This window comes from Adiantum capillus-veneris, chromosome 11 (genome assembly GCF_014529385.1).
Source record: "Adiantum capillus-veneris isolate H3 chromosome 11, ASM1452938v2, whole genome shotgun sequence".
NCBI lineage: Eukaryota > Viridiplantae > Streptophyta > Polypodiopsida > Polypodiales > Pteridaceae > Adiantum > Adiantum capillus-veneris.
In genome coordinates, this window is record NC_140941.1 from 129,530,519 (window position 1) to 129,548,283 (window position 17,765).

The following is a 17,765-nucleotide window of genomic DNA, read 5'->3' on the forward strand; positions in this document are numbered from 1 at the left end:
ACTCTCAAGGCATCCTCATTAGAACCTCATGATCTATAGAGATTTCATTAGTTTCTGAATTACATGTTGTTTCCTTTGTTGCGTTAGGCTATTCCTCCTCCTCTGACACCAGAAGCACAAGGGATTCTATGCGATAAGCTACTCAGTCCTCTATCCCGATCGAGAGAGTTTTAAAAAATATGGTGCAACCATCTGCTGGTGTTTACCCTGTGCAACTGCCTCTACCCCTGCCATTGCTACCACCTCTCCCACTGTCACTTGGATATAATGGTTAAAGTTCGTATGTCTATCCCTATTATCAACATCTTGGATTTGCACCAAATCAGCCAAAGGACTTCATGGATGGTGTATTTACATTAGAAATTTTCACCTTTTTAGGCGCGAAAGACAGAAAGAAAGCCTTATAGTTTCTGCAGCAGTTTGAAAACATATATGCCCTCGAGAACTACACTAAAGAATCAAAGATCTCTCGAGCACCTTTTTTCTCAAACATAATGAAGATAATGCTATGTAGTGGTGGAGTTCTATAGATACCAAGCCGCATACTCCTAGGACTTGGTAAGCTTTCAATAAATTTTTTTCCTGGAGCCACATGACATCCCTCCTTGAAATGTAGCTTCTGACAGAATGAAATAACTTGAAAACTCGGGGGGTGGGGTCACTATATAGAGATTTTGTATAGCACGTGCGCTCAAGAGGTATTTATAAAACCCCCTATTCTACATTTATGTATCACTTTTTTTTAATAAAACGATCCCTTATATATCAAAATTTTTACTTTTTTAATTTAAAACACCCTTATATATGTATATTTTCTGTAAGTTCATAAGAGAAATCAACTCCTTCTGTTGAACTCACGTGCTATTATACATTTTTTTGAGTGGACCTCCGCACCTGAAAATGCTTGTCATGGAAACCATGGAAGACTACAATCAAAGGTTCCTCGACGTACCTTTTGGTGTCTTTCTTCAAGATGATAACATTGGAGGACCATTGCAAACACTATACCATTGGATTGCCATCACCTCTGTAGGAGTATTGTTTGTGTAAACAAGTTGCTACTATTGAGGCGGTCCGGGGCGGGCAACAAGAAGAGCAACCTCTAGACACCCTTCAAGGCTCCCGTGCTGCTCAATGGGGCTGGGGCACAACACAACACAACCCAAAACAACAAACCCCTAGCCAAATCCCAACTACACAAGGGGCACCACCTAGTTTAAGAGCGAACTAGGACGCAAAAGAGGAGAATCGTTAGAGCAACCCACAAACAAGCAAGGAATTTACACTAACCCTAACACCAATGGAACACTCTCACACACTAAAACACGAGAGAGAGAGAGAGAGAGAGAGAGAGAGAGAGAGAGAGGGAGAGGGAGAGAGATAGTGCTCGGGCTGCTTTGAAACGTATCGGCAATGATCAAGCAAACACAACTATATATTTAAGAAAGAGAGAGAAAGGGGGAGGGGGTGCTTGTTGCATTAATACCTTCTTACAAATCTGTCATGACAAATCAAAGTGAGATTAGTATTTGTTCAACATAGCTTGCGTAAATTTCACCACAACACATCACAAGAAAAGCCACCCCAATCACTGTCTTAAGGCCAGGGGAGTCCTCTCCACCCTGTCGCCCTCTTACAGTATGTGGGATTTATGGCTAGATTGATGACAACACCAGAGACAACAAGCTATCAAGAACTTAACAAAAAACACCGAGACACTTACGCATCATTGTTGTCCATTACTTCACGTTGGAAGGGAGACAAAGTATCCAAGCTTAGTCCAAATCCACCCTCCTTGATTCAGCGAATGTTGGGCTTACACTAGTAGGAGAAATGATAGATTTCCTACTCTCAATTGAATGATCACTCTCTCTCTTACAATGGCATAGAGTTCCCTTGCTAATCCCCTATTACAACACATGCACATGCATAAGACAATGAGCTTCCACTCAAGAGCTCCTTCTAGAGAGGTTGAGCTTGGCTTCTCAAGCTATAGCATAGTGCTCTTGCTTATGGCTCCTCTTTTGTGCTAGCTACACCCTCCTTTTATAGCAATTTTGAAGGCTAGGGTTACTCCTCTAACCATGGTTGGGTTAGATTTTCAGCAATTTATCTAATTTCTTTTGCTTGGAATTATCAAGAAGTTGGTGGGGAAAGAGAGAGGAGAGAAATGGAGGTGATAGGACTTTTCATAGTGGGTTAGTGTTAGTAGAGTTAGTATTAATTTACAAATGGAATTGGATATTTACAATGGGAGTATCCATGTAGGATACAAATAAGGAAGAAAAACTCTTAAGAGGTAAGAAAAGGTGGATTTTTTACAAGGTTGATGCTCCAAGTGTCTTGAGTAGGGCCAATTTTGACGCTTGTTGACGGTCCACTAGCTTTGACGGTACATTTTTTCTCCACTCTTGACCTTCCTTGAGAGACAAGGTAATTGAAGCTAAGTAATCAACCACCATGATGCTGTCTTTTAAGAGAAGAGGCTGAATTTTGTGGTTTTTTTGATAGATATGGTAAATTGGAGGAGGAAAAATGAGACTAGGTGGTCAATTTTGGAATGGAATTGTGTGTGGGAGGTATGAGTTCACCATGGTTTCTCTTATTCTTCAAGGTTGAGGAGAAGGTGAGTAGGGTGCAGAGAGGAGTGGTGAGAGAGGTGGGGATGATGAGTGGAGGAGTGTGTGTGAAAGAGGAAAATGATAAAGTGGAAGAGAGAGTGTGGCTGCATAACATGGGAAAACTGGGGTCCACTAATAAAATCATAGCTCACAGCTCGTAGCTCAAAAAAATATGAAAAAATTTGAAGCAAAAGGTCAGCCCACGAGCTACAACTTTTGTTTGTATTACCTTTTCAAATTCGGAGAGCAAGTGAACTTTAAAAATTCAGCAAAAACGATCATTTTTTTCCACTGCACAAGGTCCTTGTGGGGTCCTTCTTTGGATGATTCTTTTGAATACCTCCAAGAGTGAGCCCTCCATAGTGCATGTATGCATGCCACCTACCCTTGACCTTATTTGGTAGGTCTATAATTGAAGATATTGTTGAGATCATGATATAAGTGAATAGTATAACTAAGAAAATCAAATATTGAGGGGTCTAAAAAATATGTACATGTCAAATATAAATAATATAAGTGGAAAAAATATAAAAGGGTCAAAAGAAATCTCTCTCATTATGAGGCTATCATAAAAAGATAAATATTTTTGGTGTTCTAATTTTTTAGAAAAAAAACAAAATAGATGTAGGAAGGGAAAAATCACAATAGTGAAAAAATATACACATAAATAAAACTAGTTTTTTTGGATTTTTGTTGGGGTGGAGTTACACCAAATATAAGAGAAGCTTACATGAAAATATTTCTATATGGAATAAAGAGTATGAAAAATGGTAAGAAAAATTGTGGTAATGGTGAGGCAATGTACAGAGCATAAATAACACACCTAGGTAGAAATATTTAAATAAATACCAAAATAATTATGAAAAAATCTTTTATTTAGGCCCTATATACAAAGAAATATTTACATACGCATGGGCCATAATATACTTATATTTTTTATATTTTTTATTTTTTTGGCTCAACTAGCCCAATGACTAGCTAATTGAGGGTTTTTTATTTCAGTAAGGAGATATGGGAAAAGTCCCCTAACTCACACGCACCTATATACAGTGAAAGGGTGAGGAAAACCACAGTGTTTGAGTGATTTGATAGGGTGAGATAACTCACTATGGCAATTACAGAGAGCCGAAAAACGGCTATCATTAGCCCTCCCCCAGGATGATGGTATATTCATGTACCATCATAGAGCATCTTTTCCAAAGAGAGTGCTTCAGAGTCCTTGACGAGATCTTCATTGTTTGGCCCCTCAGAATTTTGGCTGGAGTCACACTCATGCTTCATGTAACAATACTTACATGAGATAGCGGCCTTTGGACAGATCTTTGGTAGATCCTTTGGTAGAAGGCGAGTCAAATAGGGCTTCAAGCGATACCCGTTTACCTTCCTGTAGTGCTCTTTACCATTCAAGTCCATAAGATGATAGTAACTAGAATTGAAAGCCTTCTTGACTATGTATGGCCCTTGCCATCTAGTTTCAAACTTGGCATCAAAACGATTGTCAAGTCGATTGTCATACCTTAGCACAAGCTCTCCTTCCTTGATGCCTTTGTCCTCCAGTTTCTTGTCGTGCGTTTCTTTCGCTTGTGTGGCTTTCCTCTTGTAGCACTCATATGCTGCTTCTCTTTTCCACTCAAGCTTCACTAACGTAAGAAGTCGATCCATCCATACCTCTTGATCATCTTGTGCTCCTTTGCCATGAAGTCGCATTGTTGGAATGTTGAGCTCGATAGGCTGCAAAGCCTCTTGACCATAGACCAAGTGAAATGGTGTGAACTCCGTGGCTTCCCTATATGTGGTTCGATATGCCCACAAGGCACCATCCAAGAAGTCATCCCATAATTTTGTTTTGTTTTGCACCATCTTTCTAATGATTCCTGCAATGACACCATTAGCCTTCTCCACCAAACCATTTGATTGTGGGTAGTATGGTGTGCTATGACGATGTAGAATGTGAAGCTCTTCACAAACTTCTGTGAGCAAGCCCTTCCTAAACCCTGGACCATTATCAGAAACGATCTCCAAAGGTGTGCCAAATCTGCAACAAATGTGATTGTACACAAACTTGCTAACTGTCCTCTCATTCACTCTTGCCACACTTTGAGCTTCCACCCACCTAGTCATATAGTCTACAACCACTAGAATGTAGAGTTTACCATTTTTTGTCCTAGGCAGAGGACCCATAGCATCAATGCCCCACTTTTCAAACGGTCCATTTGCAAGCACGATTTGCCTTGGACCATAAACCAATCTTCTATTCCCATTTACCTGACAATTGTGACAACTTTTACACCAATGTTGGACATCCACATGCAGACTTGGCCAAACATACCCCGCAAGCAAAATCTTCTTCACAGTTAATTCTTGGGCAAAATGACCACCACATGCTTCTTCATGCAAACCTTTTAGAATGGCTGGAATTTCCTCAATAGTTGGTACTCTTCTGCATACTTGATCCTTCCCTTTTTGATAGAGGGAGCCTTCTAGGAAGAGATAGAAACTTGCCTTCTTCATGAGTCTCCTCTTCTGAGCCTTCGTGAAGTCTTGTGGAAACTCACCCTCCAAAATGTAGCCAATAATGGGAGCCAATGACTCCAATCCCTGGTATCTCGGTTGCTTGACAGCTGCTGCCACCATGATGACCTGCACTTCTCTCTCAACACATGTAACTGCTTGTTGTGCAAGTAAATCAGCATCTTCATTTTGTTTCCTCGGAATATGATATAGTTGCACTTCTTCAAGCAGATTAAATAGCCTACGGATGGTATGAACTTTGACCCTTAGTCTTTCATTTTTGCATGCCCAAATGCCTAAAATCTGCTTCACAATGAGAAGTGCATCCCCTTTTACCATGAGACGTTGTATACCATGGCCAATGCATATTTTTAAACCATGGAGTAGTGTGTCATATTCTGCTTCATTGTTGCTAGCTGAACTTGGTAGATTGAACTTCTCTTTCATGACCACCTCTCCACTTGGGTTGAGCAACACTAGCCCTCCCCCTGCTTTTCCTGTGGCTCGACGAAAAGCTCCATCAAAGAACAAGGTAAAAGCATTAGGAATACTTTTTGGTGGTGGCAATGGTAGGGTCTTTACTTCAGGCACCTTAATCTCTTTTTCATGCACCCTATAAGTGAGAATCCCTGCCAATTGTGCACGCACACTATCTTCTACCTTGAAAGAGTATTGAAACTCTTGCAACTCCATAATCCACTTTGAGATCCTAGTACTAAGATTCATTTGAGATGACACCCAAGGGAACAAATTCTCTGCGGTGAGGATTACAAAAGGTTTTGGGAGCAAGTAGGATCTAAACTTCCTTATCGCAAACATGAGAGAAAGCATCATGAGTTCTGCTTCTGTGTAGTCTCTCTCCAAAGCATTCATGACCCTACTAGCAAAGTAGATGGGTCGCATCCTTGTACTGTGGGGATCTTGTTGTAGCAACACAGCACCAATTGTTTCCCTTCCAACACTAGAGCTAACAAAGAATGTGTACTCCCAACAAGGAGGCATGAGTGTTGGTAGCTCTGACAAAATGACTTTAATGTTACAAAAATACTCTTCAAGCTCATCAGACCATGCAAATTCTACTTGTTGTGTCAACTTTTGCAAAGGATGAAGTAACTCCGAGGCTAAGTGAATGAAGCGTGACATATACTTCACCTTCTGAATGAAAGAGATGACCTCCTTAAGACTCTTCGGTGATGGGAGCTCAATAAGAGCCTTTGCCTTTGAAGGATCCACCTCAATGCCTTTATAGGAAACCTTGTGACCGAGCAAGATCACTTCATCCTCACCTATGTGGCACTTGTCGGGGTTGAGTTGACCTCCCATGTCGTAGAGCTTCTTTAAACCTTCTTCTACCCTTTGTAGATGCAATGATTTTGAGCTATAAATACAGAAATCATCAATGAACACCCTAATTGACTTTCCAAAGAATGCTTGAAACACCATATTCATGAAACGTTGGAATGTTGCAGGAGCATTTGTCAGACCAAATGGCATGACTCTAAAAGCATAACAACTCCAAGGAGTGATAAAGGTTGTCTTCAATTGATCCTCCAATGCAATCCCTATTTGAAAGTAACCTGAGTAACCATCGCACACAGTGTACTTCTCATGACCAGCTACCTCATTTAGTATCTCATCCTGGAATGGGAGGGGAAAGTGATCTCTTTTTGTTGCCTCATTAAGTGGACGATAATCCACACACACCCTCCACTTGCCATTTTTCTTAGGAGTGACAACAACGGGAGAGACCCACTCTGAATTCTCCACTGGATAAATGAAACCTGCTGCTAGAAGCTTTCTTACCTCCTTGAGTAGAGCCTGCTCCTTAATGACTCCTAGCCTTCGTAGCTTTTGAGCCTTAGGTGTGGCCTCTGGCTTCAACTCAATCTTGTGTTGAACAGCATCTACTCCACGCACGTCGGTGTAGTCTTTAGCAAAAAGCCTAGGAAACTTCCTTAGCACACATTTGAACTCCTCTCTTTCATCCTTTGTAAGTGTTGTTGATAGCATACCTTCCAGCATCCCTTCATCTTGAACACCTTCGTTCTCTTGAGGACCTACCTCCTCCAAGCCTTGACAAGAGGTCTCTTGGTTGCTTGGCTTAAACCTTACCCCCATGACTTCGATGGAAGACTCCTCTTCAGTAATGCTGCCGCTACTTTCTTCTTCTGAAGTGCTATCGGTCCAACCTTCTTCCGTCTCACTTTGAGATGATTCTTCATGGAGCTCCTCTTGGCGTTGCTCCTTCATGTCGAAGACAACCTTCTTGTGATTGTCATTCCTGCAAATTAGCTTTCCACTCTCCCAATCCTGCAAAGCTCGCATTTTCATTAGCCATGGTCTTCCTAGGATAAATGGGTAACCATTTCCCTTGGTAGACATGACATAGAAATCCACTGCCTTCTTAATGCCAAAGGCCTCAACAAAAACATTTTTACAAATGCCTACGCACCTAGCCTTGCTATTGTTTGCCATTTTCACCTTGATTTCAGGTGTCTCATGGATGTGCATGCCTAGTCTTTGCATGAGCCCTTCTGTCATGATGCAAATTTGTGCACCCCTATCCACTAGACCTTTCCTAACCAATCTTCCTTTTATGTAACAATCTAGCACAGGTGTAATATCCTCGTTCATTTCAGCATGTGCAATTTTTACAACAGGAAAACTCTCTTTTACCTTTCTCCTAGTGCTAACTGCCTTTGTTAAATCCCTCCTAACTTGTGGGCATAATGCAAGAAACTGAGGCCATGAGATATCAGGACCCTTACCTCGCATGTCTTCCAACAGGTTGTATGGAGCCATACCATGTCCAAGAGGGAAGTCTTGGAGATTGATACGACGTCGAGTCCTCTTAGCTTCCTTGGTCTCCTTTGCCTTCTTGCCTTGTCCATGGGTCCATGGTCACTCTGTGATGGGACACCCTCTTTCTCTTTACCTTTTCCTCGGCCACGCTTAATGCCATTTGCTTCCATGTCAGCCTCATTTGAGTTTGTCACCTCTACCACATGCACATTTGGATCTGGCAAAGGTGGAACTCCTTCTACCCCTTGTGGAGGTGGTCTTGGTCCATTTGGTCTTTGTAGAAGCCTTGGTTGTTGACCAGTTCCTTCACCTGCATTCATCACTGGGTAATTCAAGTTAGGTCTCCGTGGCTCCCCACGGGGCCAAGGACAATTATACATCCCATGTCCAGACTCTCCGCAATTCCAACATTGCAAGACTCTCCTAGGTCGTGGATCTCGCTCTTCAGACTTCTTTGCTTGTCCCTTTGGACCTACAGCTTGTGCAAGGTGAATTGACAGGCTGCTTAAAGATTCGTTTAACTTCTCAATTACTTCCGCCGTTACCTTAGGAATCTCCCTCGATGTTGATGCTTGTGACTTACCTTTGGGTCTAAGACCTTCTATTGGAACCTCTCCCCTTAAGCACTTGAGTTTCCTATATTTCTCAGCAGCCCTAGTTTCAGCTGCATCAAAGGTAGCAGGTGCACCCGCCTCAACTTTTACCTTAAGGTCAGGAAAGAGTCCGGCTATGAACCTCTCCTTCTTTAGAAATTCTGCACCATCACCAGGGTTAGCAACATTTCGTATCCATAGAGCCCAAAGACGTAGAAACTCTTGCTTGTACAAGTAGTAGTCATCTAAGTCTTTTTGCTTATGAGAAACAATGTCTTGCCATAATTTTTGAGTGTTTTGGGGATCAAAGAAGTATTTCTTGAAACGATTCAAAACTTCTGTGTAATTCCCCTTAACTTCCTCAGGCAAAGAGTCAAACCAAGTACTAGCATCTTTCCTAAGGACCACCTCAAACATTTCTACACGTTCTTGATCAGTTATTATCCTCTTGATACGGCAAGACATCTTGAAATTTGCTAAAAATAATTCTGCATCCTCTCCAGGCTCTCCAAAGAAAAGAGGATATCCAGACATTTGGCGTTGGCTCTCCATTGAATTGATTTCAAAGTGACGCGTTTTTGTTTTTTCTTTCTTTAAAAGATTTACACAATAATATTTTCTAAATTGCAATCTATTCTACAACAAAATAAAAATATTCACATCAAATGACCTATGATAATCAATAAGAGGTAGAATGACAGGGTTTGGTGACGCGAGAATTTCTCTTGCTCTTTGGGCACCAAACATGAATACCATACGTTGTTGAAAATGGATTTTTCTACTAATTGCAATGTTTACTCTAATGTGTGGAGTGAAATGAAAGGGAAAAACCTGTATTCCTGGGCCATTATCCATGGTCTATGCATGACCTAATTCTTAAAACAAAACAAAAATATAGACGTCCAAACTAAGGTCGTACCTAATGAGAGGCAAAATAAAAGGATTTACTGATGCGTTTATTTCTACCAACCTAAGAGGACCTAAAATTCTACGAATTACTCGCTGAAATTGCAACTTAGTAATAACAATTATGTGTACCTTTTGCGTTGCAATGGGAATGAAGGGATCATACAAATTCTCGTGATTCATGCAAACTACTTGACTATGCTAAAAGTTGATTCTACACAAAAATACACAAGCCGTCCTCCGTGGGGGCACCAATTTGAGGCGGTCCGGGGCAGGCAACAAGAAGAGCAACCTCTAGACACCCTTCAAGGCTCCCGTGCTGCTCAATGGGGCTGGGGCACAACACAACACAACCCAAAACAACAAACCCCCAGCCAAATCCCAACTACACAAGGGGCACCACCTAGTTTAAGAGCGAACTAGGACGCAAAAGAGGAGAATCGTTAGAGCAACCCACAAACAAGCAAGGAATTTACACTAACCCTAACACCAATGGAACACTCTCACACACTAAAACACGAGAGAGAGAGAGAGAGAGAGAGAGAGAGAGAGAGAGAGAGAGAGAGAGAGGGAGAGGGAGAGGGAGAGAGATAGTGCTCGGGCTGCTTTGAAACGTATCGGCAATGATCAAGCAAACACAACTATATATTTAAGAAAGAGAGAGAAAGGGGGAGGGGGTGCTTGTTGCATTAATACCTTCTTACAAATCTGTCATGACAAATCAAAGTGAGATTAGTATTTGTTCAACATAGCTTGCGTAAATTTCACCACAACACATCACAAGAAAAGCCACCCCAATCACTGTCTTAAGGCCAGGGGAGTCCTCTCCACCCTGTCGCCCTCTTACAGTATGTGGGATTTATGGCTAGATTGATGACAACACCAGAGACAACAAGCTATCAAGAACTTAACAAAAAACACCGAGACACTTACGCATCATTGTTGTCCATTACTTCACGTTGGAAGGGAGACAAAGTATCCAAGCTTAGTCCAAATCCACCCTCCTTGATTCAGCGAATGTTGGGCTTACACTAGTAGGAGAAATGATAGATTTCCTACTCTCAATTGAATGATCACTCTCTCTCTTACAATGGCATAGAGTTCCCTTGCTAATCCCCTATTACAACACATGCACATGCATAAGACAATGAGCTTCCACTCAAGAGCTCCTTCTAGAGAGGTTGAGCTTGGCTTCTCAAGCTATAGCATAGTGCTCTTGCTTATGGCTCCTCTTTTGTGCTAGCTACACCCTCCTTTTATAGCAATTTTGAAGGCTAGGGTTACTCCTCTAACCATGGTTGGGTTAGATTTTCAGCAATTTATCTAATTTCTTTTGCTTGGAATTATCAAGAAGTTGGTGGGGAAAGAGAGAGGAGAGAAATGGAGGTGATAGGACTTTTCATAGTGGGTTAGTGTTAGTAGAGTTAGTATTAATTTACAAATGGAATTGGATATTTACAATGGGAGTATCCATGTAGGATACAAATAAGGAAGAAAAACTCTTAAGAGGTAAGAAAAGGTGGATTTTTTACAAGGTTGATGCTCCAAGTGTCTTGAGTAGGGCCAATTTTGACGCTTGTTGACGGTCCACTAGCTTTGACGGTACATTTTTTCTCCACTCTTGACCTTCCTTGAGAGACAAGGTAATTGAAGCTGAGTAATCAACCACCATGATGCTGTCTTTTAAGAAAAGAGGCTGAATTTTGTGGTTTTTTTGATAGATATGGTAAATTGGAGGAGGAAAAATGAGACTAGGTGGTCAATTTTGGAATGGAATTGTGTGTGGGAGGTATGAGTTCACCATGGTTTCTCTTATTCTTCAAGGTTGAGGAGAAGGTGAGTAGGGTGCAGAGAGGAGTGGTGAGAGAGGTGGGGATGATGAGTGGAGGAGTGTGTGTGAAAGAGGAAAATGATAAAGTGGAAGAGAGAGTGTGGCTGCATAACATGGGAAAACTGGGGTCCACTAATAAAATCATAGCTCACAGCTCGTAGCTCAAAAAAATATGAAAAAATTTGAGGCAAAAGGTCAGCCCACGAGCTACAACTTTTGTTTGTATTACCTTTTCAAATTCGGAGAGCAAGTGAACTTTAAAAATTCAGCAAAAACGACCGTTTTTTTCCACTGCACAAGGTCCTTGTGGGGTCCTTCTTTGGATGATTCTTTTGAATACCTCCAAGAGTGAGCCCTCCATAGTGCATGTATGCATGCCACCTACCCTTGACCTTATTTGGTAGGTCTATAATTGAAGATATTGTTGAGATCATGATATAAGTGAATAGTACAACTAAGAAAATCAAATATTGAGGGGTCTAAAAAATATGTACATGTCAAATATAAATAATATAAGTGGAAAAAATATAAAAGGGTCAAAAGAAATCTCTCTCATTATGAGGCTATCATAAAAAGATAAATATTTTTGGTGTTCTAATTTTTTAGAAAAAAAACAAAATAGATGTAGGAAGGGAAAAATCACAATAGTGAAAAAATATACACATAAATAAAACTATTTTTTTGGATTTTTGTTGGGATGGAGTTACACCAAATATAAGAGAAGCTTACATGAAAATATTTCTATATGGAATAAAGAGTATGAAAAATGGTAAGAAAAATTGTGGTAATGGTGAGGCAATGTACAGAGGATAAATAACACACACCTAGGTAGAAATATTTAAATAAATACCAAAATATTTATGAATTTTTTTTTATTTAGGCCCTATATACAAAGAAATATTTACATACGCATGGGCCATAATATACTTATATTTTTTATATTTTTTATTTTTTTGGCTCAACTAGCCCAATGACTAGCTAATTGAGGGTTTTTTATTTCAGTAAGGAGATATGGGAAAAGTCCCCTAACTCACACGCACCTATATACAGTGAAAGGGTGAGGGTAACCACAGTGTTTGAGTGATTTGATAGGGTGAGATAACTCACTATGGCAATTACAGGGAGCCGAAAAACGGCTATCACTATGAAAGAGGTTATGGACCATGCTGCGGTCGGTTACAAGCTTATGAAAGGACAATTGGAGTTGGTTACGAAAGGTCAACTAGCAAACACTCAAAAGCCTTGACAACAATGCACAAATTCTAGAGATTCTTGTGACAATTTGACGCAATCGGCTAGACCTGTAACAAATTTTGACACCCCAAGTCAAGATTCTACCATGACACAACTGAGATTCACTTAAAAACAGTTCACAAAATTGACACGGCCCGACGTAGTTACGTGCCTAGAGGTATTGTCCCCAAAGACTGGTGCCCCTTTCGCTATTTATTTTTGTATTAATCTGTGTTCAAAGTACAAGAGAGCGGGCATGTGCTCACTCTGAGACTCTGCGTCCAGATCCTCTGACAGTGAAGCCCTGCTTGCTTATCTATAAGTACAAGGGATGCCCAAAAGCAGAGCCTCAAAATCTCTAAATCTAAAAGGCTTATAATCTCCAAAGCAACTGTACCAAAAGCTGCCATAAAAATTCAGCCAACGCTTTTTACAAAAAACTGTACAGAATGCCACGTCAGCACCTCAATGTAAAAAACGGGTCTGTACAGCTGCCATGTGTCAGTGCAGAATGCGTCGCAAATTTCGGAGGTCCATACACTACCACATGTCAACCTGTCAATGCATAATCTGGGTCTGTGTGTGTCCGGGGCTAGCAATGTCACATCCCTTTGTGACAAGACCTCATTTGATGCCTGACTAATGAGAAACTCTACTAGAAGAAGGCCGTTACTAAATTGACTATTTTCTTATTTTATTATTTTCTTGAGTTATTTCTTTTCATTGAAATTAGGATATTTAAATATGTGCACTTGAATCGAAAGGTTAGGAATTGTAGATCTACTGGAATTATTTAAAGCCATCACGAACGGACAACTCTGATGCTTCATATGATGGGTGACATTAAGCATCGCGAAGGGGTTGTATCGTTAGTTTGATAGGAGAGACGAGAAACCGAATATCCTTGATGCATCATGTGATGGGGTGACGGGAGTATTGGAAAGGGAATATTTTGTTGGTCTGGCAAGAAACTCGAACTGGAAAAAGGAATACGTGTAAAGATGCAAGCACAAGAATAAAGATTGATTTTGAGAAGCTTTTCTTAAAAAGCAAAATATTTTAACGTGTTTTTCGGGAACAGTAGATGCTTTCCCATGCGAAATCTATGTCTACATTGCATTTGGACATGTGGTTGCATCCAGGGACACCTGGGAACTGCTGTGAAAGCATTGTTTTTAACTTATAAGGTTTTATAGAGTTTTTTGATAGATTGAGAGCATTTTTAAAATGCACCGGCCGCCCGCTTAATAAGTGGGCAGCCACCTGGAAAATAAAGCAGCAAAAACCAGCCAGTGCTTTCTCTCTCCCTCTCTTTGGCAAAAAAAAAACCCGCCAACGATATCTACGTGGCAACCAGCGCTCAGCTATTCCTGTCGTGGCCAGGGAGCTATAAAAGCATCACACGCCCGAATTGCCAATGCCAGCAAGAGGAGACTCTACCGCCAGAAGATGCAAGAGATTACAAGACTATGAAGCACGGAGGTGGTTTTTTTTGTGCAAAGAGCGACAAGTATCAATTGTGGATTCACCAAACAAATTGTTGTCCTGTGTTTGTGTGTGGCTGTAGGTGCTTCATCACGAAGGAGAAGCGAGGAGGCCTCGGTCTATGCTTGGGAATTTTGGGAACGGGATTTGGAAATTGTCTATGGAGCCTTGACTTCGAGTACATACGGAAAAAGGATTGAGAGCTCGTCGTAATTGGTGGTATACCAAAGCTCTGCAATGAACTTATAACAAACTTGGATTCAATTCAAGGCTGAATTTTTTGACTTTTTTTTTTCATCTCTACGCTTTGAGGAAGGCATCCAAGAAGATTGGGATTGGTTTGCCCAATAGGAACACGAGCGAGTCAAAGCAAGTAGTGGTTCACTCTTGTCAAGGTAGATCCACTCTTGATCCTCTCTTAGGAAGGAAAGATGAAGGAATTCAACGAAGGACTTTTGCCCGATTTTTGTAGATGCATCTGCAAGATACTTTGTAGCAGATGGTGGAGTCATCAATAAAAGCTAAAAGTGTAGACCTTAGTATACATAGAATCTAATCCCCGCAAGAGGAAAATATTGGAAAGAAGTGCCGCCGTACACAAGGAATCTTAAAATTGGAACCGTTTGCCTACGTTGAGCGATGGCCCGGAAAAAGAACCTTCTTTAATGTGATCGCAGACTCTGTTTATGAAAGAAAGACATCGAAATTAATGCTCTCTGATTTAGGCATTCCCTATGTGGAAGGACACAAGAGGTTTAATACCCTTAGGACTAACAACGCAGGATTAGAGACCTATATTGATTTCTAGGAGGCTTATTCTTCTTGAGGTTGAGAAGGTGAAAGTAAGTTAATAGATTCTCGGATGAGGAAACTTTTGACCTGTCGAATGACGAGCTCCTACATGGCTCGTAAGTTTGGTGATTTGTGAAGGATATCCTCGAGGTACTAGAGGAAGGACATGAACCGGTAAGGTAAGTATTGAATTATTGCATTTTTGAATTTTTGTTTATTTTAATTTTTAAGTTCTCTTTTGAGAAAGGACTAGCTTAACTCACCATTGAGCAAGATTTGGAATCTTTTTGATTTCTCCCCGGCAGTTCAGCTGGACCTCTACAGTTGAGGACAACTGTTTATAAGTGAGAGGGATGTTGCTAAATGGACCATTTTCTTATTTTTGTAAATTTTTGAGTAATTCTTTTTATTGAAATTTTGATTTTTAAATATGTGCACTTGAAGTGACAGGTTTGGAACTGTAAATCTACTGGAATTATTTAAAGCCATCAAGAACGGATAACTCTAATGCGTCATGTGATGGGTGACATTACGCATCGTGAAGGGGTTGTACCGTTAATTCGGTAGGAGACATGGGGAAATGAATATTTTTGATGATGGGGTGACAGGAGCATTAGAAAGTGAATATTTCGTTGGTAAAATACGAACTGAAAAAAGAAATATGCGTAAAGACGCAAGCACAAGAATAAAGATGGGTTCTGAGAAGCTTTCCTTAAAAAGCAAAATATTTTAACGTGTTTTTCCACCAGGAATCTATGTTTGCATTGCATTTGGGCATGTGGTTCCATCTAAGGATGCCTGGGAAGTGCGATGAAAGCATTATTTTTAACTTATAAGGTTTTATTGAGTTTTTGGGTAGATTCAGACCATTTTTAAAATACGTCGGCCGCCCACTTAATAAGTGGACAGTCACCTGGAAAATAAAGCAGCAAATACCAGCCAACGCTTTCTCTCTCCCTCTTTCTGGCAAAAAGAAAAACAAAACCCGCAAGTGATCTCTACGCGGTCAGCCAACGCTCAGCTATTTTTGTCGTGGCCAGGGAGCTATAAAAGCATTACACATCCTCTCTCAGAGGAGGAGTTGCTAGTGCTAGTAAAGAGGAGACTCTGCCGCCTGAAAACGCCATAGATTGCGAGACTACAAAGTACGGAGGTCTCTTTTCCCATGCAAACAGGGACATGTATTAATTGTGGATTCGCCATATGAATTGTTGTCCCGTGTTTGTGTGTGTTTGTGGGTACTTCATCGCGAAGGAGAAGCGGGAGGGCCTCGGCCTACGCTTGGGAATTCCGAGAATGGGATTTGAAAATTGTCTGCGGAGCCTTGACTTCGAGTACAGACGGAAAAAGGATTGAGAGCTTGTCTCTCGGATCTCCCTCACGAGAATAAACGACCATAGAGTCTAAGAATAGAATGGAGGGGTTTTCTCCGGTTCTTATGCTTGTATAAAGATTCTCCCTAATAAAAGATTCTCTTTAAGGGGGGAGACCAACCATCTTTTGGTCCCAAATACTCTGTCTCGAACTTCTCCCTCAACTGTGTTTAGTTGAAAGATTATTTATTTTTCATCTTGTTGATTATTCGTGTGCTCTCTTGTCTGTGACAAAGGTAGACACTTCAAATGTTTCCAAACAGACACAACTTCTATGCACATCCTACAAAAGGTGATATGCGTCTAGAGCAACCTCTTGTTAAGAAAGCTAAGATTGTAATGGGACATGTTCTTGACATTTATGGGATCTCTCTTGATGATGCCAAATAATTATGCAAAGCATACGAAAAGATTAATGGCGTCAAGGCACTTATCTTCTTCAACCCAAGAGCCATCGAGAATTTCACCCATCCAATTTTCTTGAAATAGATGGACGTTGAGTATGATAAGTTTGTTGGAGAACTTGAAGTCGAGCTCGCCACATGGAAAAATAAAAAAGTTGTACCACCGAGAATTTCACCCATCCAGAATTCTTGAAGTAGATGGACTTTCAGTATGATCAATTTGTTGAAGAACTTGAAGCAAAGCTTGCCACACGACAAACCCAAAAAGTTGTACCACTCATTGGTTCTCTTTCGATCACCATTGAAGGGTATCATGACAGGGAAAAATTTCACATCATGAAAATAGGGCATTGCGACGCTTTTTTGGGCATGTGTTGGCACGACAAGAACGATGCTACCATCCAGATCAAGAATTGTACCATCACTCCGGTGCAGAACAACAAGCGAGTTGTCCTTCAAGTGAGACAAATCGAGAATGATTTTTCTTTTGCTTTGTATTTAGATACTTTGAACTTTGTTTGAGAATACTTTTTGGAATTTGTTTGAAATGGAATTTATGTCAAAGTTGATGATGCAAAAGCGTAGAGCAATGGGGAGAATGCGAGAGAGAGAGAGAGAGAGAGAGAGAGAGAGAGAGAGAGAGAGAGAGAGAGAGAGAGAGAGAGAGAGAGAGAGAGAGAGAGAGAGAGAGAGAGAGAGAGAGAGAGAGAGAGAGAGAGAGAGAGAGACCAACCAACCTTGCAAATGAATTGATAACTATACAATGGAGGCAAGGTGTACTTATATAGACACCTTGCCAAATTGCCCTACCCAGACTTCGACAAATAAGTAAAATAAATACCTAAAGCCAAAATAAATATTGGGATCACATTGGGAAGTTCACTTGAGATACCATAACTTTAATACCCTCTTTACAACTCATAGTGGATATAAATAGTGAGACCAAGTCAATGAAGAAGCAACCTTGGGCAGCCCAACACTTGCTGGGATACTAATACATTTCAGCTATGCTACCCCCTTAGAAGAATGCCATCCTGAGCATTGGTTGCCTTATAGAAAATTGAATTGTAGAAAACACTTTGTCCAAGAATCCCCATTCGTCAATTTTTAACACATCATGTCTAGACTTTCCAGACAATGAACTCTGAAACACATCCTGTCCATAATTCGGCTAGCAACAATGGATTGATGCACTCATCCATAATGTTTTAGAT